Consider the following 8,181-nt stretch of genomic DNA (forward strand, 5'->3'; position numbering starts at 1 on the left):
ATGATGCTGCTTGGCCTGCTGTGTTCATCCAACCCTACAACTAGTATTTTGTTTGGTAGCTGCTCAATATTTATGAGGTATTCTTGTTGCAAAAATTAGACATGGATATCTTTCCATTGCATTCAACAATTACTGCAGTTTTAACTATTTTGTATGGAAAAGCACACCTCAACTTTGTGCAGCTGTAATTTGTGTGTATCAGGTTCAAATACTATTTATTCATCATTTTCCAATAGCATCAGATATGAGGAATCACAAGTGTGAAATAGGACATGAAAATTACGTTTTTTTCAAAGGCGCATGACCATGAGGATATGATGGTGTTTATATTCATCAAGAACAGATATGATGGCAAGTGGATTGTTAAAAATCGAAATACATGTTATAGATTTGTAGTAATGCTGTTGAGATCTAAATTGACTTTTATGATATTGACTCAACGTTTAAAATCCTGGCACCTATAGATTTTATATGATGGACAGCCAGACTGTACTGCTTGAGTGCCCTATCTTAAAGGCCATGTCACCTTTAAGTATAGATTTTATTTTTACTGGTCTAACTGGTACTTTCATCCATATTTGAAAACTAGGATAGCTTTGATATCTGTATAAAATGAAGCATTTCAAAGGGCAAACGTTTTTTAAAATTCTTAAACAAAATTACTGGAGCAAATGACCTTGATTTTTCTGTCATATTGGAATGGGAATTAGGGACCATTTTACTTTGCATAAATCCTAGTGTGTCATTTGTAAAAGTTAGAATGAATCATTCCAATTAGCATTTCAAAAATGTCGGTGAAACGTATATCCCGGCTGCTTGATTTCTGAAGCAAACATTGTTGCAGCATTTCCTCTTCGTCAGTGCATGCCTCAACTGAAATATCAACAGATATAGTAGGAACTGCAGATGCTGGAGAATCTGAGATAACCAGGTGTAGAGCTGGATGAACACAGCAGGTCAAGAAGCATCACAGGAGCAGGAAGGCTGACGTTTCAGGCCTAGACCCTTCATCAGAAATATTTCTGATGATTTCAATTTGCTCAATAAATAAAAGAATAGTCCAAAGCAGGAGAGCTGTGCTGTGACTAAGGGTGAAGTGAGCAATATTTAGATTGACAAAAGGTTGAAGCAAAACAAATTAACAAAGTCAGAGAAGTTATACCAATGACACTGAGCGCAGCTGTGATAGGTGAATGAGACTTGCTATGAGTTAAGGTGCGTTCAGCAGAGTTTTGGATGAATTTAAGTTCATGGAGAGTAGGATATGGGAGACCAGCCAGGAGTATGTTGGAGCAGCCAAGTCGAGAGATAATGAAGGAATTAATTTGTAATCGTTACAATGAGTGTCACATTAATGGCAAAGATTAAAGGCTTTCTCGTTTCAAAATCCTCGGACAGTTTTGGCTTAGATCTCAGGGTACATGAAGTTGTCATGCAAAACAGAACCAGCTGGGTGTTAAAACATGTCAGCAAGATTCAAGTCAATTATATCTGACTGCTAAGACAACTGTTTGGTCCTTAGTGAGGCATGCTGTTCTTTAGTTATTTTTGCCTCAGTTGTGCAGGTGAAACACAATTGGAGCACTGCGTACAGTTTTGGCCTTATTCCTTGACAAAGGGTAAAATAGAAAGCCATTCAGAGAAGATTCACTTGACTCATTTCTGGGATGAAGTGGAGTGTTATCTGATGGGGAAATGTTGAGCAAATGTATTGTATTATTTAGTATTTAGCAAAAAGAGAGATGATCTTAATGTAACATATCACATCCTGAGGAGAATTGGACAGAATGGATGCTGAAAGGATGCTTCCTCTTATAGGAGAGACTAGAATTAAAGGACTCTTTTGAAAATTAAAGAGTCTCCCATTTAAGACAGAGATATAAAGATTTCTTTCTGTCAGACGGTTGTGAGTCTGTGGAATTCTCTTCCCCACAGTGAAGGCAGGATGATGGCTGGACAGGAAAGTCAAGTTGAGACCGCAATCTGATTAGCCACGATCTTATAAAATAGGACAACAGGCTCCAGGGGCCAAATAGCCTACTACTGCACTTAAGTTATATGTTCTTCTACTGAACAGTGGGGTGTGACAGAAGATGGCACAGTATCCTGGCACTCCAGTTGTTCGTGTGTATGATCATGTTTAAGCAAAGTTTCTAATCCAGCTGTGCTTTCAGAGACAGAGCTAACCAGAGTTACTTCCTCTTGATGAGAAAGGGAAATTACAAGTTGGAATTGACACGGATCATGGACTTCTCACTGCTGACTTCAGAGCAGAGGCAGTAACCAAGCAATTACCAACCACTCAGTCTGCAGTGGTGATCCCTGCCCCAGCTACACTGGAAACTAGGAATGAGAGAAATATCTGAACAAAGGAAAATGTACTAAAGAAGGAAATAATTGACAATATCTAATTTCTGATGCCTGTAGTCCATCAGATTAAAACTACTGTTATCTTAGTGCCAGTTAGTACTGATGATATTTGACATTCATGCTGTTGCTTTGGATTTTCTTTCGTGAGGTTAGATGATGTGTTTACATCTGAACATCTTATGCTAGTGGCCATACTTCTTATCAGATTTATGTAATCGCTAGAAGTCTATTGAATCATGACTGGCATTACAAGCCAACTCAATCATTGTTCCATCTATATTGCCAAACAGGCATTAGCTGTGAGCCCAGGATTGATTTTCTCAACTGCACTGAATTTCAAGGAATTTACTTTAAATTATTCGTAGCAACACAGAGAATGGTCCATTTGTCCTGATGCTTGGGCAATGTTTATTAATATTCATGAGGAGCGGACCAGATTACCTGCCTTCAGTGTGATTTAGTGGAGTATAATGAAAGGAAAATGGATATGATGCAGGTCATGACACAATATGTACACTATTTTATTCATTCATGAGTTGTAGACATCAGTGTCAAAATCAGCATTTATTTACATTTCTAATTGCCCTACGGAAGGTGGAATGAACTGCCTCCTTCAGTTTCTGAGAGACTTGCTAGGTCATTTCACAGGGCGGTTAAGGGATATGGTTTGATATGGGTTTGGAGTCACAAAGAGTGCCAGGTAAGGATGGTTAATTTCTTTTCCTAAAGGATATCAGGAAATCGTATGGATTTTTACGACAATCCAATAGCTCATGGCCATCATTACTGATTCTAGTTTTATATCTTAAATATATTTAAATTCTCTGGCTGCAAAGTAGGATTTGAACTCAAGGCTCTGGATCATATAGTTAAGCCTCTGAATTACTTATTTAGTAATTAACTGCAATGATACCATATTAGAATATGTGAATGATGTATTTATATGAGCTATTTTTGTTAAATTCAACGTGATTAATATGCATTGAATTATTTCAACAGATATTCTAACTTGTTGTTGTTTCTTTGTGTGTCTGCGTGTGTCTTTTATTCCTGCCTGTCTATATATATGCTTTTCACTTTGTCGTTACAATAGGAACTCGGTCTTGTTATCACAGGAACGCTGCCTGTCTTCAACTTGACTAAAGATACCAGTGGAAACCAGGTATTGTCCAGTGTAACAGTTTGGTACAGATTCTTGTGCTTGGGTGATATATATACATCCTCTTTTTACCTAGTATGAAATTTTTATTTAATCTTCTAAAATCATGTAGAAATGATCATTTATCCATGCTATAATACTCTACAGTGAAATAGTTTTCAGCAGTGCACTGAGATTGCACTTCTATGAAGAGAAACGCTCAGAATTATGAGAAATGAATTTATTCTATTTGCCATTAGTGGTAGAATCTTGAACACGTACATTGGTCTCTATTGTTTGAGAGACCAGCTCAGTGCCTTTGAACTTAATGGCAGGAATTAGAGCTCCAAGCACAGAGCCTTAGCATTAAACACTTCATTGTAGGAGAATATGGTCACAGAAAACACACATTGCTGCAAAGCCAGTGGAAGATCTCAGTTCCTGAGTTCTGTCACAAAGTGTTCATCCTCCTGGCCTTCCTCAGTATTCTTAGAATTACCTCAGTTCTTAGCTTCTACTGAAAGGCCATTACATCATATCTCACCGTGATCTTCACTGACAAAATATATAATGTCCGTTGTTGTAAAAGGGCTGTTGGAAATTTCTGAAGAGGGTCCTGACCTGAAATGTCAGCTTTCCTGCTCCTCTGATGCTGCCTGGCCTGCTGTGTTCCTCTAGCTTCACACTGTGTTATATCTGTTAGAAATATTGATATTTTAAAATTGCATCCATTTCATGTTACATCATCACTTGACCGAATGTCAAGATGCAGAAATGTTGTCCTTTTGAACTTCATATGGTTCTCCCACAGCCCTATTTGCTCCACAGCCCCTCTTCATGGCATTGACTGTGTCTCCTTGTACTGGCAGTGTATACAGCTATTTTAGTTACCTTTTCTGGAGTAACAGAGGAGCACTACAAAAATAACCGATATGTATTAATGACCTGGGTCTTAGGGCGCAAGAAACAGTTTCAAAGTTTGCTGATGATACAGAATTTGGAAGCACTGCAAACTGTGAGAAGGACAATGTTGAACTCCATATGGACATAGACAAGGTGTTGGAGTGTGCAGTTTGGTGGCAGATGAAGTTCAAAGCAGAGAAGTGTGAGGTGATGCATTTTACTAAGGAGAACATGCACTGCTGATATAAGGTAGGGGGTGCAATAGTTAAGGGGGTGCAGGAGCAGAGGAACCTCATTGCATGCATGCATATATCATTGAAGGTGACAGGACAGGTGGAGAGAGCAATTAGTAAAACATGCAGTGTCCTAATCTTTAATAATCAGAACATAGACTACAAGAGCAAGTTGAATATGCTGAACTTGTACAAGGCACTTGTTAGACCTCCGCTGAAACATTGTGCACAGTTCTGGGTGTCACACTATAGGAAGAATATGAATGCACAGAGAGAGTGTCGAAGGGATTTACAAAAATTGTTCCACAGCTGAGAAACTGCTGTTATCAAGGTAAAATGGAGAAGTTGGGACTGTTCTCCTTGGACAGAAGCAAGTTAAAAAGGGAGATAGCAAGGACTGCAGATGCTGGAAGTCAGAGACGATAAAATTTGGAACTGGATGAGCACAGCAGGTCAGTCAGCATCCGAGGAGCAGGAAAGTCGATGTTTTGGGACCCTTCATCAGGACTGGGGAGGGAGAAGGGAGCTCAGAAATAAATAGGGGCAGGCAGGGCTGGAGGAAGGTAGGTGGGATGGTGATAGATGGATGCAGGTTGTAGAGATTGGTCAAAGGGATGGGCGGGGCAAATACATGAGAAGGAAGATGGATAGGTTGTGTCAGGTCAAGGAGGCGGGGATGAGAGGGAGGGCTGGACATGGGATGATGCCAGGGGGTGGGGAGATTTTGAAGCTGGTGAATTCTGTGTTGAGGCCAATGGGCTGTCAGCTCCCGAGACAGAATATAAGGTATTAATCCTCCAATTTTTTTGTGGCCTCATTGTGACAGTGGAGGAGGCCCAGGATGGACATGTCGCCGAGGGAGTGGGAGGGAGAGTTGAAATGGCTGGCAAACGGAAGGTGGTGTTGATTGGCTAAGAGGGCTTCTAATAGAAGTTTTCAAAATCATGGCAAGCCTGTATACAGTTGATGAGGACAAACTATTCCCTAAAAGATCGAGGTGACACAGGATTAAGTGATTTGCAAATGAAGCAGATTTGATGTGAGAAAAATCTTTTGCACAAAGCAAGTGGTTTGGACCTGGATTACATTGCCTGAAGTGTGGTAAAGGAAGAATCAATTAAGGGATTTATGAGGGCACTGAATGATTTTTATGATTAGAAACAACGTGCAGAGGTATGGAGAAAAAGAAGGCGAATGGCATTAAGTAATAGTGCTTGTTGGAGAACTGGTAAAGATGTGATGGGCCAAAGGGCCTCCTCCTATGTTGTAACACTTCTGTGATTCTGTGACTCCCAAATTCTCAAACTACACGTATCTGGCTTAACTTTTGGACTGACACAATTCCTTGTTTCATCCAATTTCATCTAGAATCACCAATAAGATAATCTGTTGAGCAGTAGCACTTCCTGTAGCACTACCGAAAATAAACATTGCTTCGATGATTGGTATGTTTTTATCTGACATTGGCCAAGCCAGTGTTTATAGATCTGTGCTCCAAATGGCTGAATAATTGTCTTATGAATTTGTTTCTTCTGCTAATCACTACTGGAATAAAGGAGACAGAAAAAATATGCCCGAAAAGAGCAATGATTGAGAAATATTTGTAAAATGACATTGGAAAATTCAGAGTAGATTATATTGTTAAGAAATTAGTCAAAAATAATACTGACATTAAAAAGGAAGACAGGGAATAGAGATGAGGAATGCAGGATGTAAGGACGTCTTGTATTTACGTAGCATCTTTTGAAGTAATTAAAGGCACTGCAATAGGACAAGAATAAATGATGTATAAAATGTTTAGTTTTTATTTTGTGTTCGCTGACATGACCTGAGAGTAACAAAGCTCCTCCTAGCATTTATTATTATTACTTTCAGGCTAAAGTCTGCTTCAGTGTAACCATGATATATGAGTTAAGGTTTAACAAAATGTAGTCTACCGCTCCCAGGAACTGCACCACTCTACTAGGTTATTGCTGAATATTGATTAAAAAAAACTCTTCCTCACCTGTGACAACAATTGCTGAGTAGTTTTATACCAAAGTAAGTTTAAGATAAAAATAAAAGATCATTAGAAAAACATTTTCCTGAAAGGTGTGGTTTATTTTGCTTCTCAGAATCAATTGATTCTTGGAGTGATGGGCATTGATGTCTCTCTTGCGGATGTGAAGAGACTCACACCACGTTACACTGTAAGTATTGTTCAGAAATCCCACATGCTCATTTATTTGCACTGTGTGCACCCCATTCAATCTAATTCTCTGAGACAATGTTACCCAGACAGCATATTGTACAGTTTTCTCCCTTTGACTATTGTCCTGTTCTCTCTGTCTTGTGATGTGTTCTCTGAACTCAGCCCTTCTATCCATGTGTTAATATTGTCCAAAATACATGTGGAACTCATGAAGAAGATGTCACTGCTTGTCTTCAGCATTAGGTTATATCATTAAATTGTTTAATGAACAAATGAAGTAGCTAGCTAACACAAAAATTAACATCAATGAAGTTCAAAATTGTATAGCCTCTTTAATGGATTAACTGTGGATTCAGAGTTGGCTTCCCTTAGATGCTGATTGCATTCTAATTACTTTGTCTTTAACATGTAGTTGTACGTAATTACAGTTAATAATGTATTGCTGTTAAGATAATCTAAATTCTAAGGAGTGCAGCTGTAAGCTGAAAATGTAAAATCATTCAATGATTGTTAGAAAATTAGAAAATTTTGCATTTATGTTTTCACAGTTTGTCAATGCAATGGACACCATGCACATTAAGTTTAATAATATTGTGTTCATTTAAACTTTTTCTTTCATTTTGGATTTATAGCATTTTGTTGCATTATTAAAGTCCTTTTTGTATTATAACAGCTTGGGCCTAATGGATATTACTTTGCAATCGACCCAAATGGTTACGTATTGCTTCATCCAAATCTCCAGCCTAAGGTAAGTTAAATAAAAATTTTATGTATTCTAATGGTTAATGTATGGGGACCTGCTATCTTGAGCTATTAAAAAGGGGACCAGTGGTTTCTTTTGAATCATTAAAACTGGGTATTTTAGGAATTGCCAACATACAGCATCCCAGTTACTTATTTGTTTTGTTCTTTGTCTTCAAATAGAATGAAGCAATTCACCACTCACCATTTACAATTAAATAATACTGACAATCATTTTCTTGTGAGACTGAGAGGCTTTGTTTGAGACGTAAATGTAATTGTTGTAGACTAAAGCTATCCAAATTATAGTCATTAATTTTCATAGAACGAAAGGAATGGAAATCTTTGTTAATTTTGTGTATGGTTTTAACATGGAATGGCAGCATGTGTGGTGGTGGCAGTTAATTCCATTTTATACCATACCAGTGAAAAGATTATGTGAGGATCTATGAACCTGTAGAATATTTGGTTTAAAATAACTGATATTCATATCTTATTTTTGAACATATTTGTAAGTATCTTTTAGTTGGCTGAAAGAAAAGAATGGGAAAATCTGCACATTCACCTTAAATTGGCCCTTTATATGTCAAAACCTGTTAACGTAA

General features: G+C 38.0%; 1 long non-coding RNA gene across 1 annotated transcript; it reads left to right on the forward strand.

Annotated features, from left to right (window-relative positions):
* The first annotated feature begins 3,459 nt into the window (after positions 1-3,459).
* Positions 3,460-7,584, forward strand: LOC125482034. Its single transcript, XR_007261526.1, has 3 exons — positions 3,460-3,532; positions 6,759-6,833; positions 7,509-7,584. It is a non-coding gene; the product is annotated as an uncharacterized LOC125482034 (long non-coding RNA).
* Positions 7,585-8,181: the final 597 nt, after the last annotated feature.

Source organism: Rhincodon typus, unplaced genomic scaffold, assembly GCF_021869965.1.
Source record: "Rhincodon typus isolate 14 unplaced genomic scaffold, sRhiTyp1.1 hic_rhity00005126, whole genome shotgun sequence".
Classification (NCBI taxonomy): domain Eukaryota; kingdom Metazoa; phylum Chordata; class Chondrichthyes; order Orectolobiformes; family Rhincodontidae; genus Rhincodon; species Rhincodon typus.